This window comes from Pinus tabuliformis, chromosome 1_2, assembly GCF_031772625.1.
Source record: "Pinus tabuliformis cultivar Carrire ecotype Pingquan chromosome 1_2, CPIR1, whole genome shotgun sequence".
Lineage (NCBI taxonomy): Eukaryota > Viridiplantae > Streptophyta > Pinopsida > Pinales > Pinaceae > Pinus > Pinus tabuliformis.
The window spans coordinates 867,381,208-867,397,815 of NC_142298.1; the positions used below are offsets into that span (position 1 = coordinate 867,381,208).

General features: G+C 37.2%; 1 pseudogene; it reads left to right on the top strand.

Moving 5' to 3' along the window:
• Window positions 1-1,092: 1,092 nt before the first annotated feature.
• Window positions 1,093-16,116, top strand: LOC149208688 (cellulose synthase-like protein E1; annotated as a pseudogene).
• The last annotated feature ends 492 nt before the right edge of the window (window positions 16,117-16,608 follow it).

Sequence of the window (16,608 nt, forward strand, 5' to 3'; positions counted from 1 at the left end):
ACATTGATTAGTTAGAAACTTTGCTAAAAATAATTTTATTACAAAAAATTTAATTCTGAAATATTTTATAAAAATTAATCCCTATACTTCATTTAATAATCATTAATAATTAAAATAACTTTAATTCTAAATATTCTAAAATATATTATAAAATTAAATCTTACTTCCCATCTAAAAAAATATTAATATTTAAATAAAATTTTTGAAACCTATTTCAAAATAGAAGTTCATAAACTATAAGTAGTCATTTTAAGGAGGTGGAGTATGCCCTAAAACTGGCTAAGAGCTTCTCTTCACTTAACAAAATAGATTAACGACCCATCACCCAAAAACCTCTGCCAATTAATTATCTGGTAGAAGTGAAAATCTGCCCCTTGATAAACCACCAAAAAATTATTTAAGATAAAATAATTTTCTTAAATAAAAATAAGAAAGTGGTTAGCAGCTAAAGTTAAAGGTCAAACCCCACACCTTGGTACTTTTGTGTTGTCGGTTATCTCGAGTGCATTTGTCGTTCGTCACGGTTCATCAAAAAATTATTTTTGATAAAATAATTTTCTTAAATAAAAATAATAATGTGGTTAGCAGCTAAAGTTAAAGGTCAAACCCCACACCTTGGTACTTTTGTGTTGTCGTTTATCTCGAGTGCATTTTTCGTTCGTCACGTCATATAGTTTCAAAGGTTTCGGACTAATTAATTCTAGTTTTCATCCCAATGTTATCGAAAACAACTCAGCTCGGTACTTTTATGTTTTGTCTTTTATCTTAAAGTGCATTGTGCCTTTTGTCATGACTCATATAATAAGTCGGTTCACATAGTTTCAAAGGTCTCGTATTGACATTAATTATTGTTTTCATTTTTGTCGTTTTTCCTAGATGCCATAGAAATCTCTATCAAAGGAACGCATTATCAGATCCCGAGTGTGTTGTCCTCCTCCGTCGATTTTGAAAAAAAACGTAAAGCATACAATAACGCAAATCATTTGAAAGGAATGTTATATAGAATGTGCCGAACACTGAGTAAATAGAAAACAAAGGAAGCAACAACAAATGGGGTTTTACTTTGTCTCCGATAACCCACGCAAGCTGTCCATGGAGCGTAACAACTTTCCTATGTATGCGACAGTGGAAAAGAAATCCTTCCCATATAGAGCTTATGCCTATGCCCACCTTTTTGTAATAATTGCCCTCATACACTATCGCCTGATGTATATCCCAAGTGAGAACTATTGACCATGGATTTTGATATTTGTTGCAGATTTCGTCTTCGTCTACAGTTGGATTTTACAGCAGGATTTCAAGTGGAGGCCAATTGAGCGAAAATTCTTCTTGGAAATGTTGGGAATTTATGATAATTCCAGAACAAAAACGAACAGAGAATAATGCTCTGTTTCTTAATACAGAGAAAACTAAATTTTTTTTGGGATAAAATAATTTTACACACACAAAAACTTGTATTCATTAACAAAAAAATTGTTACAAAAAGGTCTTCGTCTAACAGAGGGATTACCACAAGACTGCTTCAAAGGCAGTTCAAATTTTCACTCTGTCTTTCGCTGTATAAATTAACACTGTTGTGTGTAATTTTTTTCTTCTTACTTTGCATTGGTGTATGTTACATTGCATCTACCAAAACAAACATAACATTACATTTTACTTGTACCGTAAAAACCAACTCCTGTGAATTAAAAGCAATAAAAATAAATTATCCACCTACATTCAACAACCGTAACAAATTTACATTAATTACTTCACAAGGCAATATTATTTTTTTTTACTGTAGATTTTGCTCCACGTCCATCCAACGCTTTTCAATTAGCCCTGCATCCGACTCTATCATACGGCCATTGTCAGAGAATTCTACTTCCAATGCTGAATCTTCTGTACACATCAATACATGTAGTCTTCTTTCGCCTGATCCGTATTCCCAGAGGTTTTTTTGGACATCATATTGGCGACAACTGTTGGTGATAAAGCACATGAGTATTGCATCATTTGGATAGATATTGTTGAGCCGCACTGAAGATCCAGGGACAGGCAGCAGTGAAGTACCCTCAAAATTTTCAGAATAGATTGCATTACACTCTCATGAGCTACCATAACCGTCGATCTGACCCACATTAATCGGACGGTTGTCGGTCAAAATCGCACGAACTCTTTTACAGAACTTTACGCGCCGGGGAAAGGTTGTATTGACAAACCTCTCAGGGTACGTGTCGGCCAATGAGTGTGTTCGCTGCCCCCCGGGAATTACCACCATTCCATAAAAGTGGTGCAAGGAATCCCATGACAGTTTTGGCAGTGCAGTTGAAAGTAATATTTCAACACTCCCCTTTATTTTCAACTGTTGGGTTATCAGTCATACCCAAAAATTTCCTCAAAAACTCAAAACTTTCCTGCCCCAATGGTTTGGTCAGAATATCTACAACCTGCTCCTGAGTTCTGCAGTGTTCTAAAAAAATTTCTCCATTGTTTACCAATTCCCTGATGTAATGAAACTTTGTGCCAATGTGTTTCGTTCTCTTATGAAACACATAATTCTTGGATAATGCAATAGCTGAGCTATTGCCACAAAAAATCACAATTTCTTTTGCTTGCTCTCGGCATAAACTCGTTAACATTCTTCTCATCCAAATTGCTTGACACGCTGTTGTTGTAGCTGCCACATATTCTGCCTCTACTATAGACAATGCTACAATAGGTTGTTTTTTAGAAGCCCATGAAATGGCTCTTGAACCCATGTGGAAAACATAACCAGATGTGCTTTTCCGATCATCTACACTTCGAGCCTAATCACTATCAATGTATCCAATTAAATCTGAACATTCTGAAGTAGTATATAAAATGCCAAAACTTTTAGTACATTTAACATACCTCAGAATCCTTTTTGCTGCGTGCCAATGTGCTTCTTTTGGCCTCTCCATGAATCTAGAAATCAAACTAACAACATGCATTATATCCGACCTAGTTGCAGTCAAATACATGAGGCTACCAACTATGCTCTTATACAAACTAGGATCAAAATCATTGTTGTTGTCCTCTTTGCTGAGTTTTAATCCCATTATAGTGGGAGTGATTGCGGCTTTTCTCTCCTGCATATTAAATCTTTCCAATACTTCATTAACATATTTTGCTTGTGAGATAAAAATGCCATTTCCATTTTGTTCTACTTCTATTCCTAAAAAGTATCGCAGCAAACCCATGTCAGTCATTTCAAATTCTTCTTTCATGACTGTTTTGAAATTTTCAATAAGGTAATCATCATTACATATGAAAATAACATCATCAACATATAACACAACAATTAGTATTTTACCATCCTTTTTTTTGATGTAGAGGGTGGGTTCTCCCTCACACTTTTCAAATCCATTTTCCAGTAGATAAGAATCTATCCTACTGTACCATGCTCTTGGTGCTTGCTTCAGCCCATAAAAAGATTTTTTCAATATGCACACTTTGTCCTCTTGGCGTTTCTTTTCATAGCCTAGAGGTTGTTCAATGTAAACCTCTTCCATTAACACTCCGTTTAGGAATGCTGACTTCACGTCCATTTGGTAAACTTTCCACTTGTTTTGTGCTACTATGGACAACACTACTCTCATGGTTTTCATTCTAGCAACCGATGCAAAAGTTTCCTCATAGTCTCTCCCATGCTGCTGCTTATATTCTTTGACAACAAGTCTTGCCTTGTGTCTTTCTATTTTTCCTTCAGCGTTACTCTTGGTCTTGTAGACCCATTTAACTCCAATGACTTCTTTTCCTTTTGGTAGTTCAACTAAATCTCATGTCTTGTTTCTTTCTATGGCATTGATCTCCTCATCCATGGCTTCTATCAATTTCCTATCCTTAATTGCTTGTTCGAAAAGAACAGGGTCATCAACATGACAATATAAAGCAAACAAAGAGTTCATACCTTCATTTGTTGCCTCTTGTTCATAAATGTCACTTAAATTTTTGAACTTCTTACCCCTTTCATTTGGTGTACAAGTGCTTGAAGAAGCACTTGAATTTTTTCCTTACGGTGTGCTTGGAGAAGCACTTTCATTTCTCCTCAAGGGTGTCTCTTGTTGCCTTTGTGTTGGTGCTGCTGTTTGGGAATGTATTTCAACCATCTCCTCATCATCTTCATCATGAGACAAAGAGTTTTTAACATTCACTTTTTTCTCTATGCTTCCATCCCAAGCTTCCTCCTCAATGAACTGAACATCTCTACTCACAATAAGCTTCTTGGTGGATGGGTTATACAACCTATAAGCTTTGGGTTCCTCACTGTATCCAGTGAAAATACATTTCTCCCCTTTGTTGTCCAAATTCTTCCTTAGTTGATCTGGAATGTGTGCATAAGCCACACCACATCCAAAATCCCACACCACATCCAAAAACTTTCATGTGGGTGACTCCTTGCTTTGTCCCACTCCATGCTTCTTCCGGCACTGTGTTCATGACTGCTTTTGTAGGGCATTTATTCAAAATGTACACTGCACAGTGTACAGCTTCACCCCAATATTAATTTGGCAAATGCTTTGCCTTTAACATACTCCTCACCATATCCATGATTTTCCTATTATTCCTTTCGACAACTCCATTTTGTTGCGGAGTGTACCTAGTGGTAAACTGCTTATGAATTCCATTTTCTCTACAAAAACGTAGAAATTCTTTGGAGATATATTCACCTCCTCTATCAATTCTTAAAACTCTGATATGCAGCCCACTTTGGTTTTCTACAAGTGCTTTGAAATTGAAAAATCTTTCAAACACTTCACTTTTGTTCTTCAGGAAATAAACCCAAGTTTTTCTTGTAAAATCATCAATAAATGTTAGCATATAGTGACTGCTTACAAGTGATGGAGTTTGCATCGGTCCACATAAATCTGAGTGGAAAATCTCTAAGGGTGCTTTTGCCCTTATGCTTTTTGCAGATGGAAAACTTTCTCTGTGTTGTTTCCCCAAGATACAACCTTCACAAAGGTTGTCTGGTTTCTCTATCAATGGCAATCCTCTTACAATTCCTTTTCTATTCAAGAAGTTAAGACCTCCAAAGTTGAGATGTCCAAATCTCAAGTGCCACAACCAATTTTCATCTTTTGGTTCGCTTTGGAAAGCCTCTTGTGTCACAGCTACTATTTCTTCTCCATTTTTAAAATTTTCTTTCATTCTGAGAGGGAACATCCCGTTCCTTGTCATCTTCACTTCAGCAATACATTGTTTGCTCGGTGTTCTATCCATGATGATGCATACATCATCCACAAAGAAAACATTGTACCCCTTTTGAATAAGCTGTCCAATAATTATGAGATTACATTTCATTCCAGGAACATAATAAACATCTGCTATGGTTTTTGTTTCACCTTTCCTTGTTAAGACATTTACTTCTCCTTTTCCCATAACATAAATTTTACTATCAGTCCCTAGTGTGACTTGTGACTTCCCTCTCTGATCTAACATGGAAAACATGGCTATGTTTCATGTCATATGGTTACTGCAACAGGAGTCTAGAAACCATACATCTTCACTCTTTGCTTCAGCCATATTATAGGCTAAAAACAAATTTTCTTGGCTGATATTTTCTCTAGTGAAATTTGCACTAGTTTTATTACTCGTATCATGCTGCTTCTTCCTACATTCATTTGCAAAATGCCCTTACTTTTTACAATAGTGACATTGGACATTGGATTTATCATACCTTTGTACTTGAGCATGATGTTGTCCACTTTGTTGGATGCTGCCTTGGCCTTGGTTCTAATTTGGATTGCTGCCTCTTCCTTGAGGATTTGCTGAACTGTTTCTTCCACCTCTGTTTTGGCTTCTGCCTCTTCCTCTCTTTTTTTCTCTGCCTTGACCTCTTCCTCTTCCAAACAACATCTGGGTTTTAAAGGCATGCTCCAGAGATGATTTTTCATTCTACTCAATCTTTGCTCATGTGTCGTCAGTGATGCATGTAGTTCATCAACTGAGAAGTTTGTGAGATCCTTTGTCTCTTCTATGGTGGTGACAATCACATCGAATCTTGAGGGTAGGATCCTCAATAGTTTCTCCACAATCCTCCTTTCTTCAAGAATCTCTCCACGAGACCTTATCTGTGTGACCAAACCAATCACATGTGTGAAGAATGAGTCAATATTATCTGACTCCTTCATGCAGAGAGTCTCAAAATCTCTCCTCAGCAAATGTAGTTTTGTTGTCTTCACTTTCTCCATGCCTTGATAGGCTATCTTAAGAGTTTTCCATGCTTCTTTGGATCTCTTGGCTACTGCTATCGTTGGAAACACACTCTCATGCACTGCTTGATACAAAAAGTAGAGGGCTTTAGAATCCTTCTTCTTATTTCTCTTCAACAGTTCTTTCTCTGCCTGAGTCAAATTATTAAACTCATCTTCATCCACTGGTTCTTCAAAACCATCCTCAACAAATTCCCATAAGTCTTGGGAAGCAAGCAAAGCTCTCATAGTTATTGCCCAATAGTCATAGTTTTTCCCATTAAATTGTGAGAGTTGAGTATAACAGATACCCATGCTAGTGCTGGCTCCAGCCATTCTTGCACTCTTAACTATGCTTCAAAGTACTTGACTGTGTATGTAAGATAACTGACTGTCCTCAATAGTAACACAAAAAACTAACTTGAGAAAAACCTTGGATTCTTTCTTAACTGAGTCTTCACTCTGCTGGAGAAGTTGCTACAACAAGAAATCCTTCCTTCAGCTTCTTTGACACATTCAAAGAGCCTGGACATGCTCTGATACCATGTTGGTATTTTCTGATAATTCCAGAACAAAAACGAACATAGAATGATGCTTTGTTTCTTAACACAGAGAAAACTAAATTTTTTTTGGGATGACAGAGTTTTACACACACAAAAACTTGTATTCATTAACAAAAAAATTTGTTACAAAAGGGTCTTCCTCTAACAAAGGGATTACCATAAGACTGCTTCAAAGGCAGTTCAAATTTTCACTCCGTCTCTCACTGTATAAATTAACATTGGTGTGTGTAATTTTTTTCTTCTTACTTTGCACTATTGTATGTTACATTGCATCTACCAAAACAAACATAACATTACATTTTACTTGTACCGTAGAAACCGACTCCCGTGAATTAAAAACAATAAAAATAAATTCTCCACCTACATTCAACAACTGTAATAAATTTACATTAATTACTTCACATGGCAATATTTTTTTTTAACCATAGATTTTGCTCCACGTCCATCCAACACTTTTCAATCAGCCCTGCATCCGACTCTGTCATACGACCATTGTCAGAGAATTTTACTTCCAATGCTGAATTTTCTGTACACATCAATACATGTAGTCTTCTTCTGCCTGATCCGTATTCCCAGAGGTTTTTGTGGACATTATATTGGCGACAACTATTGGTGATAAAGCACATGAGTATTGCATCGTTTGGATAGATATTGTTTAGCCACACAGAAGATCCAGGGACATGCAGCAGTGAAGTAACCTCAAAATTTTCAGAATAGATTGCATTACACTCTCATGAGCTACCATAACTGTCGATCTGGCCCACATTAATCGGACGGTTGTCGGTAAAAATCGCACGACCTCTTTTACGGAACTTTACGCGCTAGGGAAAGGTTGTATTGACAAACCGCTCAGGGTACGTGTCGGCTGATGAGTGTGTTCGCCGCCCCTAGGGAATTACCACCATTTTGTAAAAGTGGTGTGGGGAATCCCATGACGGTTTTGGCGCTGCAGTTGAAAGTAATATCTCAACAGGAAAGACTTTCTCAAAGGTAATAATTTGCTAGGTTATTTTCCAGTGTAACCACACTTAAATATGATTTTATGCAACATGTTCATTGATATGTTAATTAATCTTAGTAAATTGACAGGTTTGAAAGCGATTTACCACCTGTTGATATATTTATATGCACAACTGATCCTATCAAAGAACCTCCATGTTGAAATGCTAATTCCAACTGCAGTGACTACAAAACCGCTAGTTCCTCCCCGCATCGCTTTTGCTGAACGTTGGTATTTCTCTGAGGGGCAGCGAGCACTGTTATCTGCTGACACGTGGCGTGAGCTATTTTCCAAAGTCAACCTTCCTCAGCGGGTAAAGTTCGGTAAGAAGGGACCTCCGAGTAATAGCGTCAGTCATCCAATTAAAGTGGGGCAAATCTACGGTTATTAAAAAAAATCTTCCATACGATATGGTTGTGGCTCGAACCAGAGGTGAAGGATGAGAAATAATATTGCCATGTGAATGTAAATAATATAGTTTATTACGGTTGGTAAATATAGGTAAAAGTTTTAATGTTTGTATTCACGGGAGCCGTTTTGTTTTCATGGCACAAGTAAAATGAAATGTAGTTTAGTTGTATATGCAATGTAATGAAATGTAGTGCAGCAGCGCGAACACACAGTAGTGTTTTTTATTTTTCAGAGGAGACAGAGTATTTTTTTTGGGTAATGCACAACAGTGCAGAGGCAGAATACTCTGATGTTTGTTTTTTTTCTTTGATCTTCCACTTCCGTGAGCTCAGAGGATTTGGGTTTCACTTATTGGTTGAAAGTTTTTATTTATTTATTTAGAAGAATCCCTCTGTGAGAGGAAGAATTTTGTAATAGCAATATTGTTAATGAATGCAAAGTTTTTTTGGTGTGTGAAAAGCTTTGTTCCTCTGTGTTAAAAACAGAACATTATTCTCTGTTCATTTTTGTTCTGGAATTATCAAAAATTCACAACATGGTATTAGAGCTTGTCTAGGCTCTTTGAAGGTGTCAAAGAAGCTAAAGGAAGGATTTCTTGCTGCAACAACTTCTCCAGCAGAGTGAAGTCTCAGTCAAGAAAGAATCCAAGGTATTTCTCAAGTTAGTTTTGTGTTACTGTTGAGAACAGTCAGTTATTTTAAATACACAGTCAAGTATTTTGAAGCATAGTTAAGAGTGCAAGAATGGATGGAGCCAGCACTAGCATGGGTATCTTTAATACTCAACCCCCACAATTTAATGGGAAAAACTATGACTATTGGGCAATAACTATGAGAGCCTTGATTGCTTCCCAAGACTTATGGGAATTCGTTGAGGATGGTTTTGAAGAACCAGTAGATGAAAATGAGTTTAATAATTTAACTCAAGCAGAGGAATATCCGTTGAAGAGCAATAAGAAGAAGGATTCCAAAGCCCTCTACTTTTTGTATCAAGTAGTGCATTAGAGTGTGTTTCCAAGTATAGCAGCAGCGAAGAGATCCAAAGAAGCATGGAAAACTCTCAAGACAGCCTCAAGGCATGGAGAAAATGAAGACAAAAAAACTACGGTTGCTGAGGAGAGATTTTGAGACTCTCTGCATGAAGGATTTAGATAATATTGACTCATTCTTCACACATGTGATTGGTCTGGTCACACAGAAAAGGTCTCATGGAGAGATTCTTGAAGAAAGGAGGATTGTGGAGAAACTATTGAGGATCTTACCCTCAAGGTTTGATGTGATTGTCACCACCATAGAAGAGACAAAGGATCTCACAAACATCTCAGTTGATGAACTACATGTATCACTGATAACACATGAGTAGAGATTGAGTAGAAATGAAAAATCATCTCTAGAGAATGCCTTTAAGACCCAGATGTTCTTTGAAGAGGAAGAGGTTAAGGCAGAGGAAACAAGAGAGGAAGAGGCAGAAGCCAAAACAGAGGTGGAAGAAACAGTCCAACAAATTCTCAAGGAAGAGACAACAATCCAAATCAGAACCAAGGCTAAGGCAGCAGCCAACAAAGTGGACAACATCATGCTCAAGGACAAAGGTATGATAAATCCAATGTCCAATGTCACTATTGTAAAAAATATGGGCATTACGCAAATGAATATAGGAAGCAACATGATATGAGTAGTAGAACTAGTGCAAATTTCACTAGAGAAAATATCAGCTAAAATAATTTATTTTTAGCCTATAATATGACTGAAGAAAAGAGTGAAGATGTATGGTTTCTAGACTCGGGTTGCAGTAACCATATGACAGGAAACATAGCCCTGTTTTCTATGTTAGATCAGAGTGTGAAGTCACAAGTCATACTAGGGACTGATAATAAAGTTTCCGTTATGGGAAAAGGAGAAGTAAATGTCTGAACAAAGAAAGGTGAAAAGAAAACCATATCAAATGTTTATTATGTACCTGGAATGAAATGTAACCTCTTAAGTATTGAACAACTTATTCAAAAGGGGTACAATGTTTTCTTTGTGAATGATGTGTGCACCATCATGGATAAAACACCCAGCAAACAATGTATTGCTGAAGTGAAGATGACAAGGAACAGGATGTTCACTCTTAGAATGAAAGCAGATTTGAAAAATGGAGAAGAAATAGCAGCAGTGACACAAGAGGCTTTCTGAAGCGAACCAAAAGATGAAAATTCGTTGTGGCACTTGAGATTTGGACATCTCAACTTTGGAGGTCTTAACTTGTTGAATAGAAAAGGAATGGTAAAAGGATTACCATTGATAGAGAAACCAAACAGCCTTTGTGAAGGTTGTATCTTGGGGAAACAACACAAGGAAATTTTTCCATCTAGGAAAAGCATAAGGGAAAAAGCACCTTTAGAGATTATCCACTCAGATTTATGTGGACTGATGCAAACTCCATCACTTGCAGGGAGCCACTATATAGTAACATTTATTGATGATTTTACTAGAAAAACTTGTGTTTATTTCCTGAAGAACAAAAGTGAAGTGTTTGAAAGATTTTGAAATTTCAAGGCACTTGTAGAAAACCAAAGTGGGCTGCATATCAAAGTTTTAAGAACTGATAGAGGAGGTGAGTATATCTCCAAAGAATTTCTACATTTTTGTAGAGAAAATGGAATTCATAAGTAGTTTACCACTGGGTACACTCCACAGCGAAATGGAGTTGCTGAAAGGAATAATAGGACAATCATGGATATGGTGAGGAGTATGTTGAAGGCAAAGCATTTGCCAAATGATTATTGGGCTGAAGCTGCACACTGTGCAGCATACATTTTGAATAGATGCCTTACAAAAGCAGTCATGAACAGAGTGTCGGGAGAAGCATGGAGTGGGACAAAGCAAGGAGTCACTCACATGAAAATTTTTGGATGTGTGGCTTATGCACACATTCTAGGTCAACTAAGGAAAAGGTTGGACAACAAAGGGGAGAAATGTATTTTCACTGGATACAGTGAGGAATCCAAAGCTTACAGGTTGTATAACCCATCCACCAAGAAGCTTATTGTGAGTAGAGATGTTCAGTCTATTGAGAAGGAAGCTTTGGATGGAAACATAGAGAAAACAGTGAATGTTAAAAACTCTTTATCTCATGATGAAGATGATGAGGAGATGGCTGAAATACATCCCCAAACAACAACACCAACACAATGGCAGCAAGACACACCCTTGAGGAGAAATGAAAGTGCTTCTCCAAGCACACCACAATGAGGAAATTCAAGTGCTTCTTCAAACACTTGTACACCAAATGAAAGAGGTAAGAAGTTCAAAAATTTAAGTGATATTTATGAACAAGAGGCAACAAATGAAGGTATGAACTCTTTGCTTGCTTTATATTGTCATGTTGATGACCCTGTTCATTTTGAAGAATCAATTAAGGATAGGAAATGGATAGAAGCTATGGATGAGGAGATCAAAGCCATAGAAAGAAACAAGAGATGGGATTTGGTTTAACTACCAAAACGAAAGGAAGTCATTAGAGTTAAATGGGTCTACAAGACCAAGACTAATGCTGAAGGCAAAATATAAAGACACAAGGAAACACTGGTTGTCAAAGGATATAAGCAGCAGCATGGGAGAGACTATGAAGAAACTTTTGCACAAGTTGCTAGAATGCAAACAGTGAGAGCAGTGTTGTCCATAGCAGCACAAAACAAGTGGAAAGTTTACCAAATGGACGTAAAGTCAGCATTTCTAAATGGAGTGTTAATGGAAGAGGTTTACATTGAACAACCTCTAGGCTATGAAAAGAAAGTCCAAGAGCACAAAGTGTGCAGATTGAAGAAAGCTCTTTACGGGCTGAAGCAAGCACCAAGAGCGTGGTACAGTAGGATAGATTCTTATATACTGGAAAATGGATTTGAAAAGTGCGAGGGAGAACCCACTCTCTACATCAAAGAAAATGATGGTAAATTAATAATTTTTGTGTTATATGTTGATGATGTTATTTTCACAAGTAATGATGATTACCTTATTGAAAATTTCAATACGGTCATGAAAGAAGAATTTGAAATGATTGACATGGGTTTCTTGAGATACTTCTTAGGAATAGAAGTAGAACAAAATGGAAATGGGATTTTTATCTCACAAGCGAAATATGTTAATGAAGTGTTGGAAAGATTTAATATGCAGGAGAGAAAAGCAGCAATCACTCCCACAGTGATGGGATTAAAACTCAACAAAGAGGACAACAACAAGGATTTTGACCCTAGTTTGTACAAGAGCATAGTTGGCAGCCTCATGCATTTGACTGCAACTAGGTCGGATATAATGCATGTTGTTAGTTTGATTTTCAGATTCATGGAGAGGCCAAAAGAAGCACACTGGCAGGCAACAAAAAGGATTCTGAGGTATGTTAAAGGTACTAAAAGGTTTGGCATTTTATACACTGTTTCAGAATGTTTAGATTTAATTGAATACACTGATAGTGATTGGGCTGGAAGTGTAGATGATCGGAAAAGCACATCCGGTTATGTTTTTCACATGGGTTCAAGAGCCATTTCATGGGCTTTTAAAAAACAACCTATTGTAGCATTGTCTACAGCAGAGGAAAAATATGTGGCAGCTACAGCAGCAACATGTCAAGCAATTTGGATGAGAAGGATGTTAAGCAGTTTATGCCAAGAGCAAACAAAAGGAACTGTGATTTTTTGTGACAATAGCTCAGCTATTGCATTATCCAAAAATTTTGTGTTTCATAAGAGAACGAAACACATTGAGACAAAGTTTCATTACATCAGGGAATTGGTAAACAATGGAAAAATCATTTTAAAACACTGCAGAACTCAGGAGCAGGTTGTAGATATTCTGACGAAACCATTGGGGCAGAAAAGTTTTGAGTTTTTGAGGAAATGTCTGGGTATGCCTGATAACCCAGTAGTTGAAATTAAAGGGGAGTGTTGAAATGCTAATTCCAACTGCAGCGACTACAAAACCGCCAGTTCCTCCCCGCACCTCTTTTGCTGAATGTTGGTATTTCTCCGAGGGGCAGTGAGCAGTGTTATCTATTGACACATGGCGTGAGCTATTTTCCAAAGTCAACCTTCCCCGGTGGGTAAAGTTCGATAACGAGGGACCTCCGAGTAATAGCATCAGTCGTTCGATTTAAGTGGGGAAAATCTACGATTATTAAAAAAAGATCTTCCATGCGATATAGTTGTGGCTCGAACCAGACGTGAAGGACGAGAAATAATGTCGCCATGTGAATGTAATTAATATAGTTTATTACGGTTGGTAAATATCGGTAAAAGTTTTAATTTTATTGTTTTTTTTTGTATTCACGGGAGTCGTTTTGTTTTCATGGCACAAGTAAAACAAAATTTAGTTTAGTAGTATATGCAATGTAATGAAATGTAGTGCAACAACGCGAACCCACAACAGTGTTTTCTATTTTTCAGAGGAGAGAGAGTATTTTTTTGGGGTAATGCATAGCAGGGCAGAGGACTCTGATGTTTGTTTTTTTCTATCTTACGCTTCCGTGAGCTCAGACGATTTGGGTTTCACTTGTTAGTTGAAATTTTTTTTTTTGTTTTATTTAGAAGAATCCCTCTGTGAGAGAAAGAATTTTGTAATAGCAATATTGTTAATGAATGCAAAGTTTTTTTGGTGTGTGAAAAACCTTGTTCCTCTGTGTTAAAAACAAAGCATTATTCTCTGTTCATTTTTGTTCTGGAATTATCAGAAATTCCCAACACTCCTCTGGCTGTTGTAAACACAGTATTGTTCGCTCTCGCCTTAGATTATCCCGTAGGAAAGTTGCCATTTTACGTTTTTGATGATGGAGGATCCCCCACTACATTTATGCTCTCCTCGAAGCTTCACTTTTTGCAAAGATTTGGCTTCCATTTTGTGATAACTATACCATTCAAGACAGATGTGGAGAGGTTTACATCTCAAACGCTGATGGTATTGAAAATAAGAATATGAACTTCACCAAAGACTAGAAGCGTGTAAATGTAAGGAGCTAGCATTATATCTCGACAGACACCACAGACCAAACTTATTACATGTAGTTTTTCATTTATATTACTTCCTGTATCAGTTTTAAACAACATTCTATTTATTTTTCCATCTTGCATCAGAAAATGTTTTTTGGAATTGAAAAATCGAATCTCCAAGGTTGTGGAGATGGGCAATGTTCTAGCAGACAAACAAAAAGAACACAAAGGATTCAAGGACTGGGTTTCTGGAAGCAGTAGGCGAGATCATCCGTCTTATCAAGTAATTTGAATAAAATCTACTTATATCGTGCTAAACATCGGTAGTTAAGATCACATGTCTAAGACCATATTAAAGGTATTCTAATATATTGGTCGAAGGTGTCTTCTTTTCTATGTATCTTTTGAATGTAAGTGCAGATTTTACTGGAAAGGGGAGAGGACAGGGACATTCAAGGAAATGATCTGCCCGGTCTTATATATGTCTCCCGTGAGAAGCGACCTGGAATTCCCCACCATTACAAGGCCGGTGCTCTTAATGTTCTGGTAATATATTTTCATATCTTCTGTTCTTATTACCATGCAGTGATTAATAAGTTGAGATCACCAAATCTTACAGCACGTAATTTGTGATGTTCGCAGCTAAGAGTCTCTGGCGTAATGAGCAATGCTCCCTTCATTCTCACTCCTGATTGTGACATGTACACCAACAATTGTGAAGCACTTCATCAAGCCATGTGATTTTTCTTCGACCATAAAACAGGTCACCAGTTTTCCTATGTCCAATTTCCTCAAAGCTTCGATGGCATCACGAAGAATGATCTCAATGCAAATAAGCACAAGACGATCTTCCAGGTGAGCATATACAGCTTCGACATCTGCGAACTCGTGTGGAAATTTATAGATAAACGCATATATAATCCGACCTGTCAATATTCATATGCAGATCAAATATAAAGGGTTGGATGGAATTGAAGGTCCACTCTACGCAGGCACCGGATGCATTCATCGCAGGGATGCCTTATGCGGAAGTGAGCGACAACATAGCTCCTCAAAATATCATAAAACTGTATCCTCCATTGTTTGTACAGAAAGCGGAAGCCTCGCGAAAGATGAAGTAAATTCATCGGAGATGCTGAATGATGCAATAGATCTTGCAAATTACACATACGAGAACAACACCCTGTGGGGCAAAGAGGCAAAATTCCAACTTCCATTATTAATTCTTAATCATATAAAGTGACCAGATACCAAGATATTGAATGTTAAATTTACTACTTGTCTTTTGCAGGTTGGCATGATTTATGGCTGTGCTGTTGAGGATGCACTGACAGGCTTTGTTATACAGTGTAGAGGATGGAAATCTATTTACTGCAATCCAAGGCGAAAGACATTTTTAGGGTGCGCTCCAAATAACTTGATTGATACACTAATTCAACAAAAGAGGTGGGCTGTCGGCTTCCTTGAATTGGTCGTGAGTAAGTATTTCCCTTATGTGCATGGTATTGGGCGAACACCAATAGCCCAGCGAATGTGTTATAGTTTCTCCTCCCTATGTCTCTGTCATCTATGTGTCTACTAAGCTACGGTTTAGTTCCTGGTCTTTGCATGCTCCGTTGTCTATCACTATTTCCAAAGGTATTTTTCATCAAATGAATAAATTTCAGAAATCCTCATTTTCTACAATCATTCCACATTGATTTTTTTATTCTGGTTTGGGTTGCTGATTATTTGTTTGGTTATCCACGGGCATCAAGTTCATGTTTCTTTCTCTTTCCTTCGTTAGCGGTATCTAGATATGGGTACAGTTTGATTGAATCTATATATGTTGGGAATTCGTTTAAAAGTTGGTGGAACGAACAGAGAATGTGGTCGATTAAAGGCGTATCAGCATATCTCTTCGCTTTAATGGAAGTCACTGACAAGATGTTTGTTGTATCAGAGGTAGGCTTCGAGGTGACTAGTGTTGGAAATTTCTGTTGATTTCAAACTCAAAAGACCAGAGAACAATGCTCTGATACCACTGTTGGGGATTTTTCTAGTAAAATCCCAAAAACAAACAAACTACAGAATAGAGAACAATGCTTTGTTTCTCTCTCCACAGGATCTTAGCACAGGGAAGCTTTAAAAAAAAATTCTGAGCAAACAGAGATTTCCATAAACACAAAAAAAAACTTTGCATTCATCAATAAAATAATTGTTGTTACAGACTTCTTCCTCTCTCAGAGGGATTTCACACGAACACTTCAGTTCCAGTTCCAAAAATGATTACTCTGTTTTACTTTGCAAGTCTTCACACTGCTATAAAATAAAAATTACATACGCTGCTGCGTGCTCCCCATTTTTTTTTTACTTCGCACTGCTGTGCATTACAATTCCCTCTTCACTCTCATGAGCACAACAAAAAAAACATTACATATATATATAACCAAGGATAATTTTAGGGGCGAATGTTCGCCCTTTGGCGAAATTAAG